Source organism: Sapajus apella, unplaced genomic scaffold, assembly GCF_009761245.1.
Source record: "Sapajus apella isolate SASKATOON/1434 unplaced genomic scaffold, GSC_monkey_1.0 scaffold75, whole genome shotgun sequence".
Lineage (NCBI taxonomy): Eukaryota > Metazoa > Chordata > Mammalia > Primates > Cebidae > Sapajus > Sapajus apella.
The window spans coordinates 4,765,006-4,788,424 of record NW_022437015.1 but is presented as its reverse complement, the minus strand read 5'-3'; the positions used below and the strand labels follow the sequence as shown (position 1 = coordinate 4,788,424).

Here is a 23,419-nt window from a genome sequence, read left to right as displayed (position 1 = left end):
AATAAATAAATAAATAATTATAAATCATTGATGAAAGAAATTGAAGAAAACACAAACAAATGAAAAGCTAACCCATGTTCATGGATTGGAAGAATATTGTTAAAATGGCCATACTACCCAAAGTGATCTACAGATTTAATGCAATCCCTACAAAAATATCAATGAGAGTCTTCACATAGGAAAAAACTACCCTAAAATTCATATGGAATGATAAAAGTCCCAAAAGGCCAAAGCAATATGAAGCAAAAAGAAAAAAGCTGGAGGCATCACACTACCTGACTTCAAAATATGCTACAAGGCTATAGTAATCAAAACAGCATAGTATTCATATAAAAACAGGTATACAGACAATGGAACAGAATAGAGCCCTAAAATAAATTCATGTACCTGCAACCATCTGATTTTCAAAAAAAAGTGCTAAGAACACTGTTAGTCCATTTTTGCATTGCTATAAGGAAATATCTGAGACTGGGCAATTCAAAAAAGAGAATTTATTTGGGATCATGGTTATACAGGCTGTACAAAAACATGGTGCTGGCATCTGCTTCATGTGAGAGTCTCAGGAAGCTTACAATTATGGCAGAGGCAAAGGGACTCCAGCATGTCACATGGTGAGAGAATAAGCAAGAGAGAAAAGGGGGAGCTCCCAGAATATTTTAAGCCAGATTTCTCCTTCCTGTAAGAGACAGCGAAAGAAAACCCACCAGATCTCACTTAACACCAAGGAGATGATGCCAAACCATCTTCCCCCATGATCCAATCGCCTCCCACAAGTCCCATCTCCAACACTGGGAATCACATTTCAACATGAGATTTGGAAGGGACAAACATCCAAACCATATCAAACACATACAGCTCTCTTCAATAAATGGTGCTGAGAAAATTGAATAGCCACATGCAGAAGAATGAGACTGGACCCCTACCTCTCGCTATATACAAAAATCTACTCAAAATGGATTGAATGCTTAAATATAAAATCAGAAACTATGAAACTACAAGAAGAAAACACACAGGAAATGCTTTACAACATTGGGCTTAGCAAGGAATTTTTGAATGGACCACAAAAGCACAGACAACAAAAGCAAAAGTAGACAAATGAGATTACATAAAACTCAAAAGCTTTTGCACAGCAAAGGAAACAATTAACAAAGTGAAGAGACAATCTACAGAATGGAAGAAAATATTTACAAACTATACATTTATCAAGGGGTTAATATCCAGAATATGTAAAGAACTTAATGACAACAAAGTAACCCGACTAAAAAATAGGCAAGAGACTTTAGTAGACATTTCTCAAAAGAAGACATACAAATAGCCAACAAGCACATGAAAAAACACTCAACATCACTGTGTTAGGCCGTTCTTGTATTGCTATAAAGAAATACCTGGCCAGACACAGTGGCTCACACCTATAATCTCATCACTTTGGGATGCTAAAGCAGGCAGAATGCTTGAGCCCTCTGGAGTTGGAGACAAGCCTGAGCAACATGGCAAAACCCAGTCTCTACAAAATATACAAAAATTAGCCAGGTTTGTTGGCACACACCTGTATTCCCGGCTACCTGGGAGGCTGAGGTGGGAGGATCACTTAAGCCCAGGAGGTCAAGGCTGCATTGAGCTGTGATCAGGCCACTGCACTCCAGCCTAGGTGAAAGAGCAAGACCCTGTGTCAATTAAAAAAAAAAAAAAAAAGAAGAAGAAGAAGAAGAAAGAAATACCTGAGACTGGATAACTAATAAAGAAAAGAGGTTTTATTGATTCACAGTTCTGCAAGCTGCATAAGCATGGTGTCGGTATGTGCTCAGCTTCCAGTGAAGCCTCAGGAAGTTTTTGTTCATGATGGAAGGTAATGTGGGAGCAAGAGAGAGAGAACAGGAGGTGGCACACACTTTTAAACAACCAGATCTCATGTGAACTCACTCATTACCAAGGGGATGATGCAAAGCCATTCATGAGGGATATGCCCCCGTGTTCCAAACGCTTCCCACTAGGCTCTACCTCCAACACTGGGGATTACATTTCCACATGAGATTTGGCCAGGACACAGATCCAATCTGTACCACTGACCACCAGAAAAATGCAAATGAAAACCACAAGGAGATATTGACTCACTCCAATTAGAATGATTATTATCAAAATAACAAAAGAAAAGGGGGTGGTGATGATATGGAGAAAAGGAAACACTTATACACAGTTGGTGGGATTGTAAATTTAGTATAGCCTCTATGAGAAACAGTATAGTGATTCCTCAAAAGAGTAAAAATTGAACTACCATATGATCCAGCAATCCCACTACTATTTATTGAAAGGAAATGAAATTAGTATGTTGAAGAGATTAACTGCATCAACATGTTTATTGCAGCACTATTTACAATAACCAAAATACAGAATCAATCCATGTCCAACAATGGATAAATGGATAAACAAAATGTGATGTATATATATATACATGTAATACTATTCAGCCATAAAAAAGAATAAAATTCTGCCATCTGTAAAAACATGAATGGAACTGAAAGACATCATAAGTGAAATAAGCCAGACACAGAAAGACAAATACCACATGATCTTGCTCATGTGGAATTTAAAAAAGAAAAAAAGTTGATGTCAAAGAGTAGAACAGTGGTTACAGAGACTGGAGAGGGAAGGAGGGAAAGAAATTGGTAAATGGGTACTAAGTCACATTTAGATAGAAGGGATAAGTTCTGGTGTTTTTATTGCACAGTAGGGTGCGGATGGTTAACAGTAAGGTATTGTACATTACAAAATAGCTAGATGAGAGGCTTTTGAATGTTCTCATCACGAAGAAAGGATAAATGTATGAGGTGATAGATATGTCAAATACCATGATTTGATCATTGTACAACATGTAGATGTTTCAAAACATCAAACTGTACCCCATAAATATGAATACTTGTGATAGTTTGATACCACCTAATACATTTTAAAAATATGCAAGATAAAATAAAACAATATTCATGAATAAAAAATGAAATAAAATGTTGACATTATGTCCAAAAAAAGGATAAAAAGGTTTAAAAACATAAAACAATGTTATATATTGTTTTTGTATGCACACATATATAGTTGTGATAGTAAAAATATAAAAATGTGCACAGACATGATAAACTTCAAATTCAAGAGATTGAGGTGGAGAGAGGAATGACTGGAGAGGAGCACAAAAGGGAAATGCAACTATATATTTCATGTTTAACTTCTTAGGCTGGGTAGTGAATATATAGGTATGCTATAGGACTCCCTATACTCTTTGTAGGCCTAAATTATTTCATCTCATAAAGCTAGCTTATTTTAATGGGAAATGAAAAAGAAAAAATATATAGGAAGTATTCAGAAATTAAGAGAAAAGTTACTGAAACTGAAATAATTCAATAAGTAAAACCAATGATATATATGTTCCACCACACACATAAATAAACAGCCCAGATAACCCATTTTATTTATACCAAGGCTATGAAACATGCCTATTTTATTAAATAAATAGATGATTTCTAGCTATGCAAACATTCAACTAGTGGCCTTCAAGGTATCTATAACATTTGCAGATCAATTAATTTTTTCCTCCTCATTTGCTTGTATTTAAAATCACTACCACCTCTAAAATGAAAACAAAAGAGGAAAGCATTAGCTTCTCCATTATTTTATATAATGCATCTCCTTTTTCTAAACTGTATAAACCTTTAAAATGAAAATTAATCTTAATACTTAACCTGTTTCCAAAATACTGAGTGTCTAATTTCTTTCATCAAACAACCAACATTATATAAACAGAGGACTAAGATTCCAGATGAAACAGCTGGAGTAGACAGGTGTATGTTTTTAAAAATAACAGTGCTTGCTGGATGTGGTGGCTCACATCTGTAATCCCAGCACTTTGACAGGATGAGGTGGGCGGGTCACGAGTTCATGAGTTTGAGACCACCCAAGCCAACATGGTGAAACCCTTCTCTACTAAAAACACAAAAATCAGCTGGGCATGGTGGCACACACCTGTAATCCCTGCTACTCAGGAGGCTGAGATAGGAGAACCGCTTGAACCCAGGAGGTGGAGCTTGCAGTGAGCTGAAATCACACCACTGCACTCCAGCCTGGGTGACAGAGTGAGACTCTGTCTTGGGAAATAAAATAAAATAAAACAGTTTTTTTCATTTGACCATTCCTAAAAGATTAGGTAGCAACACTTACACATTAATAAGGTCAAAAAAGAACAGAACATTCAAATTAAAAGGCAATGTACACCTTTCCTTCTGGCGGCAGCCATCAGGTAAGCCAAGATGGGTGCATACAAGTACATCCAGGAGCTATGGAGAAAGAAGCAGTCTGATGTCATGTGCTTTCTTCTGAGGGTCTGCTGCTGGCAGTACTGCCAGCTCTCTGCTCTCCATAGGACTCCCCACCCCACCTAGCCTGACAAAGCACACCAACTGGGCTACAAGGCCAAGCAAGGTTACCGTTATACATAGGATTCATGTTCGCCATGGTGGGCCAAAACGCCCAGTTCCTAAGAGTGCAACTTAAGGCAAGCCTGTCCATCACGGTGTTAACCAGCTAAAGTTTGCTCAGAGCCTTCAGTCAGTTGCAGAGGAGCGAGCTGGATACCACTGTTGGGCTCTAAGAGTCCTGAATTCTCATTGGGTTGGTGAAGATTCCACATACAAATTTTTTGAGGTTATTCTCATTGATCCATTCCATAAAGCTATCAGAAGAAATCCTGACACCCAATGGATCACCAAACCAGTCTACAAGCACACGGGGATGCGTGGGCTGACATCTGCAGGCCAAAAGAGCCGTGGCCTTGGAAAGGGCCATAAGTTCCACTACACTATTGGTGGTTCTTGCCGGGCAGCTTGGAGAAGGTGCAACACTCTCCAGCTCCACTGTTACCGCTAATATAAGTAAAGTTTGTAAAATTCATACCTAATAAACAATTTAGGACAAAAAAAAAGGCAATGTACTTCACTGGCCATTTTTGTGACTCCTAGGCTAGTCATAGCATCTCTACACTACAAATAAGTTGTCCTGTGATAACAATATAGATACTTCAGATTGTTATTGCACTGCATGAATCTCACAACAATCCTGCTACATAAATAGGATCATAACTTCCTTTTAAAATTAAGGAAGCTAAAGCTGAGACTTATCTATGTTCATATAGCCAATTCAGGCTGGAGCCCAAAGCTAACAATAACCTCAAAAGATTAACTTAACAGAGCAATATTTGCAAAAGGCATAAAGTAAAACCAGCCAAAGATGAGAGTGGTGTGGAGAGAATGCTTGAAAAATACTGATACCCTGCAATAAATACAGGTAAAGACAGGTTCCCCAAAAGTGAGAAATATGCCTAATGTATCTATGTGCATTTCCAACAGGGGCTGAGCAACTGCTGCCATGTCAATAATAGATAAAAGGTAGAAACATGTTTTTAGTGTGTGTCTGAAACTTTTCTTGCAAGGCAGCTATCATTATCTCAGGAAGGTAGGGGGAAATAGAATGCAACTATTTGAAATTGCAACTGAGTCAGCTACTTTTCAACAATGTTATGTGTTAAATATGGTCTTGGTGCAGGAATCTTAGAGTCTATGAAGACGATTTGGGGACTGAAATGCCTTTTCTCCCTCATCAAAACAATCACTTGATTACATATGTAACACCCATAAAACAAACAACCACATATACCCCCGAATATAAAAATATTAAAAAGAAAAAAAAATTATTTTTAAATCACCTGATTTAACTTGTCAGACACAATCTATGTCTAAATCAAGAACTGCCTTTAATGTTATTGCTTCTTTCATAGGGAAAAATCCATCTTACAATTTTACTTCTAAGACAAAATAGTGCCAAAACCTACAAATGCAAAAACATTAAGTGATTATGAAAACTAAAATAACTGTCAGTATTTAACCACTTATGTAGAATAAGTTGAAAAAACAGGCTAGACATGGTGGCTCTCATGGGTAATCTCAGCAATTTGGAAGGTCGAGGTGGGTAGATCGCTTGAGCCCAGGAGTTCGAGACCAGCCTAGGAAACATAGTGAAACTGTGTCTCCACAAAAAACACAAAAATTAGCTGAGCACAGTGGCACATGCCTGTAATCCCAGCTACAAATATAAAATAAGTTCTTAATAAGAAAAAACACTTATTTTATATTTGTTGTAACTTGTTAAGAATAAACTACAAAAAATAAATAAATAAAAGTTTGGTGAAGCTGAAAAGGACAACTTAGTTTAGCCAAACATTTCAAGTATCCCATTAATTTTATAAATGTCATTACTAAAAAATAATGATGCTAAATGCTAATTACCCAGCCAGACATTAAAGTGTCTTTAAAAGTTTTAATTATTAAAAAGTCTTGTGCTAAGAAAACAACCTGATGGTATGGGCTAAGGATCTTTACAGACACCTCACCAAAGAAGATATACAGATAATATACAAGCATATGAAAAGATGCCCCACATCATATGTCATCAGAGAAATGCAAATTAAAACAATGATGAGACATTACCACATACCTATTATTAGCAGAATGGCCAAAATCCAGACGCTGACAATGCCAAATGCTGAAGAGGATGTGGGGCAATAGGAACTCTCATTTAATGCTGGTTGAAATGCAAAATAGTATAGCCACTTTGGAAGACAATTGGGCAGTTACTTATAAAACTAAATATAATTTACTATACAATCTAGCAATTGCACTCCTTGGTACTGACGCAAAAGAGTTGAAAACATGTCTATACCAAAACTGCACACAAATGTTTATAGCAACTTAAAAATTAAAATTAAATAATTAAAACAGCTAAGATACCTATTCCCCCTAGTATATTGCTCACGTGTCCATTACTATGTGGCTTAAAACAGAACAAAAATTGAAACAATCTGAATTTTCTACAATAGGATATTAATTAAATAAACTCTAATGCATCACAGTGTAATAACTGTCTTATTTTTGGCTAGCCAGCATTCAAACACACATCCCATGTTAAGAAAATGCCCCCACATCGAGCATCTTGGAAATAAACAGTACAACCCTGGCTCCCATTATTAAAGCCAAAGTGTGTGTGTTGTGGGAGGAATGGAGAAGGGAGGAGACAGATATGCCTTTTCCCTGTTCCCTTGAAGCTGAGATGCTGCTAAGGGATTCTAGATTTGGCTAGTCAGACGCTTCTGCCCAGGATTTTGAATCATGACAAAGTAACATGAATACACAAGGACAGATCAAGATCATTCTCAGCAAAGGCAGCAACACAGTCAAGATGCCAACAATGGCAGTGGCAAAAGTCCTGAGAAAGCCAGTGACAGTGAAGAGGTCCTCACTAGACTTAATGGGGCATGTCCTTGGCCTGTTTTAGTTTCATTGTGTTCCTGCCCATTTTCCAAGCCTGGTTGACGCTGACTGACTTCTGTTGTCTCTATAAGCAATCCAAATAGCTTAACCAATAAATTTGTATTTCTGGTTAAGAGAATCAGAACTGCTTTATGTTGTCTGCAAGCAAGAACCCAGTCTAATGCATGTATAATAAATATCATGTGGCCATTAAAAACAATGATGTAGATCTCCATTTTCAGACAAGAAAAATGTTAGGATACATTAACAGAAAGCAAATTTTATTCTGCAAAAAGTCCTCTTAACCAACCTCCAGTGGGTTAACTGATGGTCTCTTTTCTATCACTAAAATATTCAGATGCCCACAGCATGCTTAGTACTTAGATGCACACTCCTTGTTCCCACCAGTAGAATTGTTGGCATATAGAGATTAAGCTGTGTTTGCTCTCAAGCTGTTTATGTCCACTGAACTTCTCATGGCCAAGTGATTTAATTAAATATTATGTACACTGATTAAATAACAGCAAAAAGGAGAGTTGTTCTTTCTATGAAAACAAAATTGAATGCATTAGGAATGTTCAATAAGGTGAGTAGCAAAGTACTGCCAAAATAGATTGGGGGGTAATCATAAAAACCTAAAAGAATTCTCATCTCTTAAATTTGTTCTCTATTTTAATAAAACCAAACTAGAAGCCAGAAATCTGGAAGGAAACAATATGGGTGTGGTTCATACAGGGAAGGAAAGGAAGAATTCCAAAGGACCCATATGCAAAGAAAAGGTTGTGGCCCTACATATAAATATTGGAGAATAAGGCCAGGCGCAGTGGCTCACACCTGTAATCCTAGCACTTTAGGAGGCCAACGTGGGCAGATTTCCTGAGCTCAGGAGTTCGAGATCAGTCTGGGAATATGGTAAAACCCCATCTCTACTAAAATACAAACAATTAGCTGGGTGTGGCAGCAAGTGTCTGTGGTCAGCTACTTGAGAGGCTGAGGCAGGAGAATTGCTTGAATGCAGGAGACAGAGGTTGCAGTGAGCCAAGATCATGCCACTGCACTCCAGCCTGGGCAACAAAGAGAGACTCTGTCTCCAAAAATAAAAATAAATATTGGAGAACAAATGAATCTACATTTAGATTTTTTTTTAATGACTAAGTTATATTTACTTTTTTTTTTTTTTTAATAGAGACAGTGTTTCACCATGCTGGTCAGTCTGGTCTCAAACTCCTGACCTTGTGATCCGTCCACCTCAGCCTCCCAAAGTGCTGGGATTATAGGCATGAGCCACCGCACCTGGCTTATTTACATAATTTTTATGATTCCCTTCTTCAACTGACCAACCATGGTAGAGAGTTTCTACCATGTTTCCATTGTCTGTGAGGGAAGAGTCTAGACCATATCACAGAACAAAGAAGAAAAACTACCGACTTCCATTTTGTTCTTCCCATCACTGAATTTTCCCCGATGTTTGTACTATAAAGCCATGGGTACAATATCCTATTATAAATGGATATGTCCAACAGGTTTTGTGGCTATTCTTTAAGTTGCTGCCATTCAGAATACTCAGGGGAAGTCAGAGATGACTTTCCTCACACACAGTTTTATACAATATTTATCTTTTATTTAAAAGTATGTATGGGCTATAGCAAAATGAATATTTACTGAGAAAGGCAGACACTTTTTAAAAAAGATTTTTTAAATTGTGGTAAAATGGCCAGGCACGGTGGCTCACGCCTGTAATCCCAGTATTTTGAGAGGCTGAGGCAGGCAGATCACCTGAGGTCAGCAGTTGAAGAACCAGCCTGGCTAACATGGTACAGCCCAATTTCTACTAAAAATACAAAAAATTACCCAAGCGTGGTGGCACATGCCTGTAATCCCAGCTACTTGAGAGGCTGAGGCAGGAGAATTGCTTGAACCCAGGAAGCGGAGGTTGTAGTGAGCCGAGATCATGTCATTACACTCCAGCTCGGGCAACAAGAGTGAAACTCCATCTCAAAAAAAAATTGTGGTAAAACACAAGATTTACCATTTACCATAACACAAGATTTACCATTTTAATCATTTTTGTGTATACAATTTAGTGGAATTAAGTACATGTACATTGTTGTGCAACCATCGCCACCATCTATCTTCAGAACTTTTTCATCTTCCCAAATTAAAACTCTGTAGCTATTAAAAAATAAATCCCTATCTCCCTCACCCTCAGACCCTGGTAACCACTGTACTACTTTATATCTCTATGATTTTGACGACTCTAGATACTCCATATAGGTAAACTCATATAATATTTGTCCTATTGTGGCTGGCTTATTTCATTTAGCATAACACAGTCAAGGTTTACCAATATAGGATCATGTGTCAGAATTTCATTCCTTTTTAAAGCTGACTAATATTCTATTATATCATATATATATATTCATACTGCAATGTATTCATTCATTTGTTGATGGACATTTGGGCTGCTACTACCTTTAGACTACTGTGAATAATGCTGCAATGAACACTGGCATACAAATATCTGTTCAAGTCCCTACTTTGAATTGTTTTGGTTATACATCAAAAAGTGGAATTGCTGGATCATGTGGTAATTCTGTATTTAATATTTTTAGGAACCACCATACTCTTTTCCACCATGACTGGACCATTTTACATTTCATAAACAATGCACAAGAGTTCCAGTTTCTCCACATCCTCGCCAACACTTGATATTTTCTGAGTTTTTTGTTGTTGGTGGTGGTGGTGTTGTTTGTAATAGCCATCCTAATGGATGTGACGTGGTAACACACTTATTTTTTTATTTCAGAAATTCCAATGAAGAATTAGAGAATCAAAATTAACTATGAATAAATGGAAAGATACATTTCATTGTCAGTCATTTCCTTGTAATTTTATTTCATTTATAATGTATTCTCATAATTTTTCTTGACTATTTCCCATCTCTTCTGATTTTCTGGCAAGAATTGGTTGTAATATATACTTTAAATGTGAAATACTTGGCTTTGATTGCTATTTCATGAACAATCAGCTTAATAGGTTAGTACAATAACTTGGAATGAGTTCAAAGGGATCAAGATAAAAGAATGTAACAACTAGTCATTAGTAGATGTTCTTGGCTCATCATATGCTTATTTTTAGAGTGGATATAAAAAAGGAAATTTTTTAGAGTGGATGTTAAAAAATGGAATTTCCTTTACACTAGTTCTTCACAAACATAACATTCAGATTTAAACACATTTATCAAAACTTTCTCCTAAAAGTAGTAAGAATATACTAAAGGAGTAGATGCAGTATTATCATTTCAGCACTGTAAATTAATAGCCAAGTAATAATAAAGCAATACAGTCCACAATTATTACAACAAAGTGGACTGACTAGTTAAGATGATGTGGGCAATATCTAGAATCTAGGAATATATTATTCTTTTTTGTACAAATTTATGGAGTACAAGTGCAATTTTGTTACATGCATAGATTGTGTATTGGTCAAGTCAGGGCTTTTAGAGTATCCATCATCTGAATAACATACATTGTACCCATTAAATAATTTCTCATTGTCCATCCCCCTCTGTCCCCCTCACCCTTCTGAGTCTCCATTGTCTATCATCAGGAACATATTATTCTATCATTCTGAACAATTTGTTATATCTACTTTAGAAAATAATATCAGAGGAACTGAATTATTATTAGAAGTTACTTATTCAAATATCTGCCCTCAACCCACCTAAGCATTTATAATAAATGCTTCCCACAGAAGAATGAAATAATTTATAATATATTTTAGACCAATGAAATCGCATGAAATCACAGGAAAACTTAAGAAGGAAACTATGCCTATTATTAACTAGGTAAATATATATATGTAGTACCTAGCAGTAGTTATTGCTAAATAAGTGTTACTTATAAGTATGCAATAAGTATTATTACTGTACAATAAAAAGGCAGAGATTAATGGCATGGGCCCAAGTCACATATACTTGGCCAAACACAGACTCCAAAATAATCACTTTTGTGAGTCTCCATAGTCACTCCTAACTAGTGGCAGATAACAAGGAAGGCTGCAGCACTGATAAATGCCTCTACTTTTCACCCTCTTACTGGGATGAAAATCTTCTATTCCAAACCTTCCAAATGTGAATTAAGGGAGAAAACCAGAATGGAAAGAAAGAGTGTAAAAGCATAAGAGAGTGAAAGAGAGAACACACCAATACAGTTGCTCAATAAAGTTTTCTGTTGGGTGCACGGTCAATTGAATGAATGGATAGATAACCTCTCAATTCTCCTGTGAGATGAGAAAGCTGAAAGCAGGGAAGTGATTTCTTCTTGGTCAGATGGCCAGATATGGTGGGAAACTACTAACATTCTGAGATCTTTGCCAGATACTCTAGTTTTCTCTTGACTGCAAGATGAAAATTAATGGAGCAAAGTCTACCTCCATTCAGTGATCAATAGTATCATTAAAAATGGGGACAACCAGGCATTACATACTCTCTATGTACCATCTATGAAGTATTCTCATGAAAAATCTTCCCTGTCTCTGCCCTCCACGACGTTTGTCTCCCAGGCTACAGTGCAGTGGCACCATCTTGGCTCACTGCAGCCTCGACCTCCTGGGTTCAAGTGATCCTCCTACCTCAGCCCCAGCTGATTTTTGTATTTTTAGTAGAGATGGGGCTTCGCCATGTTGTCCAGGCTGGTCTCGAACTCCTGAGCTCAAGTGATCCACCTGCCTTGGCCTCCCAAATTGCTAGGATTACAGGGGTGAGCCACCATACCCGACCTCACCAAAAATCTTTAATCTGTATCTAATTAAGCCTTTAGAGTTAACTTCCAATTTACAGGAAATAACAGAATAAAGGATGAAGTTAAATGACAATATGAAGAAACAATCCAAAAACTATAGGTGAGACAAGAAATAGCACTGCTTAATAAAACTTTCTGCAGTGAAAATGTTCTATATCTATGCTGTCCAATATAGTAGCCACTAATGACATGTGTGTAGTGAGTACTTGAAACGTGTCTTGTTCGAAATGTGATGCATTATAAGTGCAAAATACATAGTGAATTTCAAGGACTTAGGAAAAAAGAATGAAAACTATCTCATTAATAATTTTATATTGATTGATTAGATATTAAAATGACAGTAACTGAGATATTGGCTTAAACTATATTACTAAACTTAATTTCACATTTCTTTTTACTTTTTATTGTGGCTATTAGAAAATTTTAAATTACATGTGTGGCTCACATATTTCTATTGAACAATGCTAGTCTAGAATAATTATCATTTCACAATTTTTTGTCTTTACAATATTGGTCTGTGAGCCATCTGCAGCTGCTTTTTGTGGCTCATATGAGGCAGTAATCAAGGCTAATTTTTTTCCCATGTGGACACTCCACTGATGTCACAACTTATTGAAAGAGATTTTCCTTGTCAGGTTTTGAGGTTACATTGATATAAAGGTAACCTTTCATATAAAGGTGACTTCAGAAAAGAATTGGGCAGTGTTCACTTTTTTCAATTCTCCAGAAAAAATTGGTGTTAGATTGGTGTTATTTCTTTACTAAATAGAAGAATTAACCATGGAAGCCATTTGGGACTCCAGTTTTCTTTGTGGGAAGATTATTCTATGAGTTACTGAGAGACGTATATTAAAATCTTCAACTATGATTATGGAGCTATTTCCTCTTTCAGTTCTGATAATTTTTGTTTTATATATTTTGATGCTATGCTATTCGGTGTGTAGAAACTTAGGAATATTATATCTATCTGTTGAATTAACCTTTTTAACATTACAAAGTGTTCTCCTCTCAAGTAATGCTTCTTAAGTGTACTTTGATAATAGTATGGCCGCATCAGCTATCTTTCAGATAGTATCTCCATAACATGTTTATTATTTCCGTAAAATACTTTGTTATCCTTTTACTTTCAAACTTTCTATGACCTTTACATTGAAAGTGTGTCTCTTGTGAACAGCATTTAGTTGTTTTTGTTCAAACCTTCTAATAAGCTCTGCTCTGAACTGTATTATTTGGTCTATTTGCATTTAGTGACATTACTGATATATCTGGGTTTACATCTATCATCTTGCTGTCTGTTTCTTATTTGTTCTTTGATCCTTTTTATCCTTTCTTGCCTTTTTTTAGATTAATCAAATATTTTTCTTTATTTCTTTTTAGCCAAATAATAGCTTGTTAGTTATATTCTTCAAAAATCTATTCTTTTAGTACCCCAGAGATTATAACATGCCTCCTTGATGTATTACAGTCTACCTTAAATTAGAACTTTTACCTCAACCTGGACAAGGCAGAAATTTTTAAAACATGTTAACTCTAGTTAATATCTCCTTGTTTTGCTACTGTAACAAATTCCACAAATACAAATGTATTCTCTTACATTTCTGGAGGTCAGCAGTCCAAAATGGGTCTCACTGGGTAAACTGAAGTAAAGGGAGCAAAGTCCACCTTAACTCAGTGATCAATATTAGTATCACTAATAGTGGAATGACAAGGCATCATGTGCTTCCTATGCATCACCTATAAGCATTCTCACCAAAAAGCTTTAACTCCTATCTAACCAAGCCTTTAGAGCTACCTTTCAATTTACAAGAAATAACAGACTAAAGGATGTAATCTTGCAGTCAAAGAAAAAGTTTTTAAAAAAAATCAAAGTGTTGGCAGGTCTGTGTCCCTTTCTGGAGGCTCTAGGGGAGAATCCAATTCCTTGATTTTTCCAGCTTCTAGAGGCTGCTGGCATTCACTGGATTGCGGCCTCCAGCCTCCAATCATATTACTCCAACCTGTGCTTCTGTCCTCATATCTCCTTCTATAACTCTCCTGTGGCTGTCTTTTACATTTAAGGTCCTTTGTGATCATATTAGGCTTATCCAAATAACCCAGGATAATTCCTCTGGCCCAAGATCCTTAAATTATTTCCAGCCAATGTATCTACAGAAAAAAAAAATCCTTAAATTAATTACATCTTCAATGTTCGCTTTGCTATGTGAGGTATTCACCAGTTCCAGGTATTAGGATGTGGAAATCTTTGGGGATGGCATCTATATACTATATCCCTCCTATGTTTTGTGTTAGTACTATCACATATTTTAATTCAGCATGTTAACAAACACTTCAGAATGAAAAGTTTTGCCTCACAGAAAAATGCCAACTAATAAATGAAGAAAAAATAATAAAGCAAGAAAATCACCATTTGGCAAGCTTCATAATAATAACCAACTGAGGAAAACACTATTATGCATGTTAAAATTAGTGAAAAAAGTTGAGGAGAAATGATTTTTATATAATCTCAAAGTGCCACTCTACAAACTACTTAACTAGTTACTAATAAATAAGTATAGAATACGAAATAATTAACTGCTGGGAACACTGTGGACCCCTCAGTGGTGACTGAGCAACCCTAAGGTTCTGGAAGAATTGGCAAAACTCGAGCTATCTGAAATAAGAAGAAATTGTTGTTGATTTTTTTTTTTTTTTTTTTTTGAGTCAGAGTCTCGCTCTGTCGCCCAGGCTGGAGTGCAGTGGCATGATCTCGGATCACTGCAACCTCCACCACCAGAGGGTTCAAGTTCACATACCACCACGCCCGGCTAATTTTTTGTATTTTTAGTAGAGACGGGGTTTCACTGCGCTAGCCAGGATGGTCTCAATCTCCTGACCTCGTGATCCACACGCCTTGGCCTGCCAAAGTGCTGGGATTACAGGCGTGAGCCACCACGCTCACCCTGTTGTTGATTTTTAACCTGTAAATTCTCTTAGAATTTGATTTCCCTGAAATGAGTTATTCGCTTTGTGATGCTTGTTACTTACTGTATCGATTATATTTGAGAAAATGAAGAATAATGTGAAAAGCTGGGCTGCAACTTGTAACTTTGGCTCTGCTAAGCTGTTGCTGTAAAACCAGGAACTCTGTGAAAGGCACTAACCACATAGCTTGACTGCCGGAGAGAGACGACAGCACATAATAAGCTTCTTGTTACAAAGAGCCTATAAATGGACGTGTAACGGAGAGGCTTATTACCCAAATTCCTTTCCCAGGAAAGGCATATTGATTATGGCCCTGGAAAGGGAATGCGACCCTTATGGAGAGCCTATAAAAGGACACATGAGGGGCGTCTGTCATGAGGAAAAACCTCTGTGGTGGAGATAAGGATGTGAAAGTCTTTCTTCTCCCACTGCTCTTCCAGGCCTGCATGGAGGCCCCTCCTCTTGCAGCTCTGTGGTCAGGCTGGTTGTCCTGTGTTAGATCCTGTTCCCCCTGCAGCTGTGAGCCCACTGTATTCTTGCTGATAATCATAAGTTTATGTTTAAGGTGTATGATTTCTATGCTGACACACAGAAAGTTATCTTTACATTGTTCTGCTTTTATAATACCACGTTATGATTTTTGTGCACCAGTTTTTGCAAATGTATTTTTTTTTTTTTTTTTTTTTTTGAGACGGAGTTTCGCTCTTGTTACCCAGGCTGGAGTGCAATGGCGCGATCTCGGCTCACCGCAACCTCCGCCTCCTGGGTTCAGGCAATTCTCCTGCCTCAGCCTCCTGAGTAGCTGGGACTACAGGCGTGCGCCACCATGCCCAGCTAATTTTTGTATTTTTAGTAGAGACGGGGTTTCACCATGTTGACCGGGATGGTCTCGATCTCTTGACCTCGTGATCCACCCGCCTCGGCCTCCCAAAGTGCTGGGATTACAGGCTTGAGCCACCGCGCCCGGCCACAAATGTATTCTTTTTATATGATCATTTCCACACTGTTGTGTAGCCTCACTCCCCCTTCCCTATTGAAAGAGTCTAATAAAAAACTGTGGTTTTCAGGGGAATTCCAGCCATCCACAGAGGGGCTTTATGTGGTGTCTCCCCTGGGCCCAGCTTTGAAGAAAACTGCTTGTCTTTTTTTTGTTTTTCACCGACCACTCAATCACTTTAAGAAATCTTGAATCCACATTGATATATTGGGAGCTGGTCTTCCAATAATTAACTTTATAGTAAAAAATACTGAAGCAAATGATCCAAATTATTATCACAATGAGACAAATTGACATACCCTGCTACTTCTATTCAAAAGAAAATTGAAAGGCTATATTAATATTTAAGTAGACTTCAGAACAAAAAATATAAGCAGGAATAAAGACCAGCATTTCATAATGATAAAGGCCAACTGATGAAAAGGACATAACAATCCTAAATGCAGATGCAGCTAATAACAGAGGTTCAAAATTCATAATGCAAAATGTAAAATAACTGCAAGGAGAAATTTCAAAAAACTTCACAAGAATGGTCGGAAATTTTAACATCTCTCTCTCAACAACTGACAGAACAAGTAGCAGTATTGTCTCTAGCCAAGGAGATAGTAGACTTGTTCAAGATTATCAAACAATTTCACTTGATTGACATTCATAGACTTTTCCACCTAACAACAAATATACTTTCTTCTCAAATGCAGATGGAACATTAACCAAGATAGACCAAATTCTGGGCTGTAAAGTAAGTCCCACTTAATTTGAAAGGATTAAAGTCAAAGTATATTCTCTGACCACATTGGAATTAAATTCAAAATTAAAAAAAAAAAACAGAAAGATCTCTAGAAATCTCTAAATATTTGGAAACTACACACTTCTATATAACCCATGCATCAAATAAATAAAAAAGTTAGAAAGTATTATAAACAAATTAAAATGAAAACATAGCATGTCAAAATTGCTGACATGCCACTAAAGCAGTAGCTTACAGAAAACTTTATGCTACTGAATGCTTATATGAGAACAGAAGAAAGGTCTCAAATTAGTGACCCCAAGTTCCATCTTTAAAAACTAGAACAGAGGGGGCACACTTTCTCTGGACCTCTTGAGACTGTTCCCCAGGCCATAGTCACTTTATTGGCACAGAATAGACCTCTTAAAATATTTTACAGAGATTGGTTTTTCCATTAACAATTAATTGGTGCCCAACGTGGGGCTCAGAGAAGACTTAGGACTCCAGGAAGGCATCACCTGAACCGAGAACTAAGGTACAAGCATGAGGTCACTGAAAGATCCCCAAACTTCAAGCTTCTTCTTGGGTGACTGGTAAGTCCTCCTGAGCCCTGGACCTCATGCTTCGTTGATGGTCTTGTGTATCATTCTGTGCTGTCTTTTCTTTTCCTAGGAAGTCATACTTTGGGATTCTAATTTTGATTTGGAGGTGCATTCTAAAGGGTCTTCTCCATCGCCTTTCCCTCCCAAAATTAATCTCAATTGGCTAGACTGTGCATTTGCTTGAAAAACTGAACTGTCCTATTCATAGATGAATTAGAGACTGAGTTTCTCAGCTCCACTACACTGAACCCCAAACTACAGCTTGCTTCCTCCCTTAAAAAAAATGAAAAGAAAAAGTTGGAAATAAATCCTCTAAGAATGAGAAAAGACAAGGAGAATGACTCCCCTCAGGCATCCCAGCTGATTTTATGGCTCCTCTACTTGCAAGTATTTGTGAAATGGGAAAGTTCAGGGGCATGCAAGGTTTTCTAGGACAGCAACTGGTTACATATAATGGCCTGTTCTTGTGCACATTTTTAAACCGATAGGCGAATTACATCAAGAGGAATTCAGAGCTCAAATGGTTGACCTGCAACTCTGGGGTTAAATATAAAGTCTCTTAAGTTCTCTATTTCTCTATTTCCTTTTCTGTCTGCTTTAAATCTGCTGTTACTTTTTCCACTTGTGTTGAGGTAAAACCTACTGTTTATAGTTATTACTAATTCAAGGCCACCTGGAGGCCAGTTCTAGCTAAAATGTAAACATTGAGAATTTAACCCTAAACTCATTTGGAAAGGGAAAAAAGAGTAAAAGAGGTTTTTAAAATCAAACCACCATGAAAACTGCTTTATTCAAATTTTGGTAAACAGCCTTTATTACATTGCCTATCAGGGCAACTGAAGTTTAGCCACGTGAACAGGTACGAATTTTGCCAGAAATAATTTGGAGCCAACCATCTTTTGTAAACCAGTGAGTTTGTATTGCTATCTCATGGCTAGAGTTCTGAAGTAAAAGCTATAGAGAGAGAGAGAGAGAGAGAGAGAGTGAGTGTGTGTGTGTGTGTGTGTGTATGTTTAGATGTGTTTATGTTGTACGTACATGTATTTTGTTATGTGTTGTATCCACAGGATACCAAATTGGTGAGAGGACTGCCTGAGTCCAGGAGTTCAAGTACAGCCTAAGCAACATATCAGAGCCTGTCTCTAAATAAACAAAATAAAGTAAAACAAACCCACAACTATTATCCTACTCAATGGAGAAAGACTGAAAGCTTTTCATCTAGGATCAGGAGCAAGATAAGGATGCCCACTCTCATCATTTCTATTCAACATGGTATATAGAAAGCCCTAGCCAAAGCAATTAGGGAAAAAATAAACAAGTAAATAAAAGAAAAAGAAATAAAAGGCATACAAATTGGAGAGAAAGAAGTAAAATGATCTTTGTTTACAGATGACATGATCTTACACATATGAAACCCTAGGCCAGGTGCAGTGGCCTGTAATTCCAGCATTTTGGGAGGCCAAGGTGGGTGGATCACTGGAGGTCAGAAGTTCAAGACCATCTTGGCCAACATGGTGAAATCCTGTCTCTACTAAAAATACAAAAAAATAGCTGGGTATGGTGGCTCATGCCTGTAACCCCAGCTACTTGGGAGGCTGAGGCAGGAGAATTGCTTGAACCTGGGAGGTGGAGGTTGCAGTGAGCTGAGATCAATGAACATACACACACACACACACACACACACACACACACACAGAGTTAGAACCAATAAATGAATTCAGGAGTTTCAGGATACAAAATCCACACACAAAAGTCAGTTGTATTTCTATACACTACAAACAATCCAAAAAAGATATTAAGGAAAAGAATTCCATTTACAATAGCATCAAAGAAAAGCAAAATACTTAGGAATAAACTTAACCAGGGCAGTGAAAGACTTGTATACCAAAAGTCACAAAAATATTAGACACAAATAAATGAAAACATCCTGTGTCCATGAATTTGAAGACTTAATATTGTTAACATGTCAGTACTAACCAAAGTGATTTACAGATTCACTGCAATCTCTATCAAAACACAAACAAAATTTTTAGCAGAAATAGAAAAATCCATCCTAAAATTTCTATCAAATTTAAAGGTACCCCCAAATAGCCACAAAAAAAAATCAGAAAGAAGAAAAAAGTTGAAAGATTCACAATTCATGGTTTTAAAACATGTTATATAGCTACAGTAATCAAAACAGTGTGGTACTGGCAAAAACACAGGCACATAGACCAATGGAATTAGAATAGAGAGCCTTACACATACGCAAAACAACCTTACCTTTAAGGTGCCAATGACTTTAACAAGGGTGTCAAGACCACTCAATGGGGAAAGGACAGTGTCAACAAACAGTGCTGGGAAAACTGGATATCCACATGCAAACGAATGAAGTTGGACCCTAACCTTATACCATACACAATTAACTCAAAATGGATCAAAGATTAAACATAAGACGTAAAACTATGGAACTCCTAGAAGAAAACAGAGAAAAGCTTCATGACATTGAATTTGGAGATGACTTCTTAGATAAGGCACCAAAACCACAGGCAATGAAAACAAAAACAGACAAATGAGAATCCATTAAACTTAATAACTTCTGTGCATCAAAGGACACAATCGATAGAATGAAAAGGAAACCTATATGTAAGGAAAAAATAATACTCGTCCTCCACAAACTCTTCCAACAGGATGAGATCATCTTATTCACAGAAAATCCTGAAGAATTTACAAAGGTACTATCAGAGCTAACAAATGAATTCAGCAAGGTTGCAAGATATAAAATCAATATATAAAAATCACTTGCTTTTATATATACTATCAATGAACACTAGAAAATGAAATTAAGAAAACAATACCATTTGTAATAACATAGAAAAGAACAAAATACTCGAGGATAAATTTTTTTTAAGTACATGACTTGTACATTGAAAATTTGATAGAAATGAAATAATACCTAAATAAGTAGAAAGAAATTCCATGTTCGTGGATTAGAACAGCAGTCCCCAATCTTTTTGGCACCAGGGACTGGTTTTATGAAGAACATTTTTCCATGGACCAGGATGGCAGGGGTGTGAAAGATAATTTGGGGATGAAACTGTCCCACCTCAAATCATCAGCCATTAGCTAGATTCTCCATAAGGAGCATGCAACCTAAATCCTTTGCATGACCAGTTCACAATAGGGTTCACACTCCTATAAGAATCTAATGCCCCTCACTGATCTGACAGGAGGCAGGGCTCAGGCGGTAATGCTCATTTGCCAGCCATTAACCTCCTGCTGGTGTGGCCTGGTTCCTAACAGGCCAGGGACCAATACCAGTCCAAGCCCTGGGGGTTGGGGACTCCTGGATTGGAACACTTAACATTGTTAAAATGGCAGTACTCACCAACAAGATCAATCTACAGATTGAATACAAACTTTAAAAAAACTTTTAATAAAATCTCAGCTGGTTTTTTTTGTTAAAAATTGACAAGCATCCTAAAAATTCATATAGAAATGCAAAGGATATGAGAAGCTAAAAGTATTGAAAAAGAATAAAGTTTGGAGGAAGTCTGAGAGCAGTGGCTCACGCCTGTAATTCGCAGCACTTTGGGAGGCAAAAGCAGGTGTACTGCTTGAGTACAGGAGTTGCAGACCAGGCAAGGCAACATGGCAAAATAAAAAATTACAAAAAATTATCCTGAGCACTATAGGTGGTGCATGCCTGTAGTCCCAGCTACTCGGAGGATAGGTGGGAAGATGACCTGAGCCTGGGAGGTCAAGGCTGCAGTGAGCTATGACTGCACCACAGCACTCCAGCTGGAATGACAGCTGTATAAAAAAAAAAAAAAAAAAGTTTGGAGGAGTCACACATCCTGATTTTAAAACTTACGACAAACCTACAGTGTTGAAGAAACAGTGTGGTACTAGCCTAAGGACAGGACTGTAGATGAATGCAATAAAACTGAGGATCAAGAAATAAACCTATGTGTTAACAACAACTGACTTTCAACAAGAATGCCAAAATAATTCAATGAGGAAAGCACAGTATTTTGCCACAAATGGTGCTGGAACAACTAAATATCCACATACAAAAGAATAAAGTTGGATCCCTACATCACAGCACATACAAAGATTAACTCAAAATGGAACAACATGACCTAAATACCAGAAAATTATGAAGCTCATAGAAGAAAACACAGGAGTAAATCTTTGTGACCTTGGATAAAATAATGGTTTCTTAGACGTGACACCAAAAGTCCAAATGACAAAAAAGAAGATAAACTGTATATCATCAAAATTAAGTACTGCAAAAACACCATCAAGAAAGTGAAAAGACAATAGCCAAGATACGGAATCTACCTAAGTGTCAATCAACGAACGAATGGATAAAGAAAAGGCAATATATATACACAGTGGAATACTATTCAGCCATAAAAAAGGAAATGCTGTCATCTGCAGCAACATGGATAGAAATGGAGGTAATTATGTTAAGTGAAATAAGCCTGGCACATAAAGACAAATATCACATGTTCTCACTCATATGGGAGCTAAAAAAAAGTTGATCTCATGAAGATAGAAAGTTGAATGATAGTTACCAGAGGCTGGGAAGTGTGGAGCAGTGGGGATGAGACGAAGACAGGTTGGTTAATGAGTACAAACATACAGTTAAGAAGGATAGTTCCAGAGGCTGAGAAAGGTAGTTGGTGGGGGCAGGAGGAAGAGGAGACGGTTAATGGGTACAAAAAGTAGTTATTACTACAAAGAATAAATAAGACCTACTATGTGATAGCACAAAAGGGTGACAAGGTCAATAATAATTTAATTGTACATTTTAAAATAACCAAAAGAGTGTAATTGGATTGTTTGCGACATGAAGGATAAATGCTTGAGGGGATGAATACCCTATTTACCCTGATGTGATTATTACACATTGCATGCCTATATCAAAGTATCTCATGTGCCCCATAAATATATACACTTATTATGTACCCACATAAATTAAAAATTTTTAAAAACATACAGTTAGATAGAAGGAATAAGTTCTAGTGTTCAATAGCACAGTAAGGTGACTATAGTTAACAACAATGGGCCAGGCACGGTGGCTCACACCTGTAATCCCAGCACTTTGGGAGACTGAGGCAGGCAGCATGAGCATAGTAGATCAAGAGCAGCCTGGGCAACATAGTGAGACTTCATCTCTACAAAAAAAATTTCAGAAATTAGCCAGTGTGGCAGTGCACGCCTGTGGTCACAGCTACTTTGGGAGGCAGAGGTAGAAGGATCGTTTGACGGGTAGGCAGAGGTTGCAGTGAGCCAAGATCGCACCACTGCACTCCAGCCTGGGCAACAGAGCAAAACCCTGTCTCAAAAAAAAAAAAAAAAAAAAGATGAGGTAATCAAACCTATAATTGCATGTTCTGTAAAGAAAATACCTTTGATTTGTAAATCAAAAAAATACTTTTGATTTGTAAAATTTCAATATTCATATGAAGTTTGAATTCAGTAAATGCTGAGTGAATCCACTTTATTATGAAAGCTTAAATATTAGCTATTGAAATTTGTCAGCATGTGTCAAGAGTCTTCAAAATGCTTATTTTCAGTTTGAATACCACCCCCCAATACACACACACACACACACACACACACACACACACACACACACACACACACACAAATGGTCAAAGTATTGGAGAAAGCAATCCACAAGAGAAGAAATGTTAGGTTGTTATGAAACTTAGAAAATATTGTCAATGGCGGGACACCAGTGGTTCACACCTATAATCCCAGCATTTAGGGAGGCCAGGTGGGAGGATTACTTGAGCCCAGGAGTTTGAAACCAGCCTTGGAATATAGCAAGACCCTGTCTCTGCAAAAAATTAAAAATTGGCCAGGTGTGGTAGTGCACACCTGTGGTTCCAGCTACTCAGAAGGCTGAGGTGGAAGGATCCCTTGTGGCCAGGAGTTAGAAGATGCAGTGAACTATGATCATGCCACTGCACTCCAGCTTAGGCAATCCTGCCTCA

At 37.3% G+C, this 23,419-nt stretch overlaps 1 protein-coding gene and 1 pseudogene across 6 annotated transcripts in view; one reads left to right on the top strand and one right to left on the bottom strand.

The window, feature by feature from the left end:
* The window catches only part of ATP7A (ATPase copper transporting alpha), a 154,963-nt gene that overhangs the window by 95,242 nt on the left and 36,302 nt on the right, over positions 1 to 23,419 (bottom strand). The window lies entirely within an intron of this gene.
* LOC116532258 lies at positions 4,153 to 4,948 on the top strand (annotated as a pseudogene).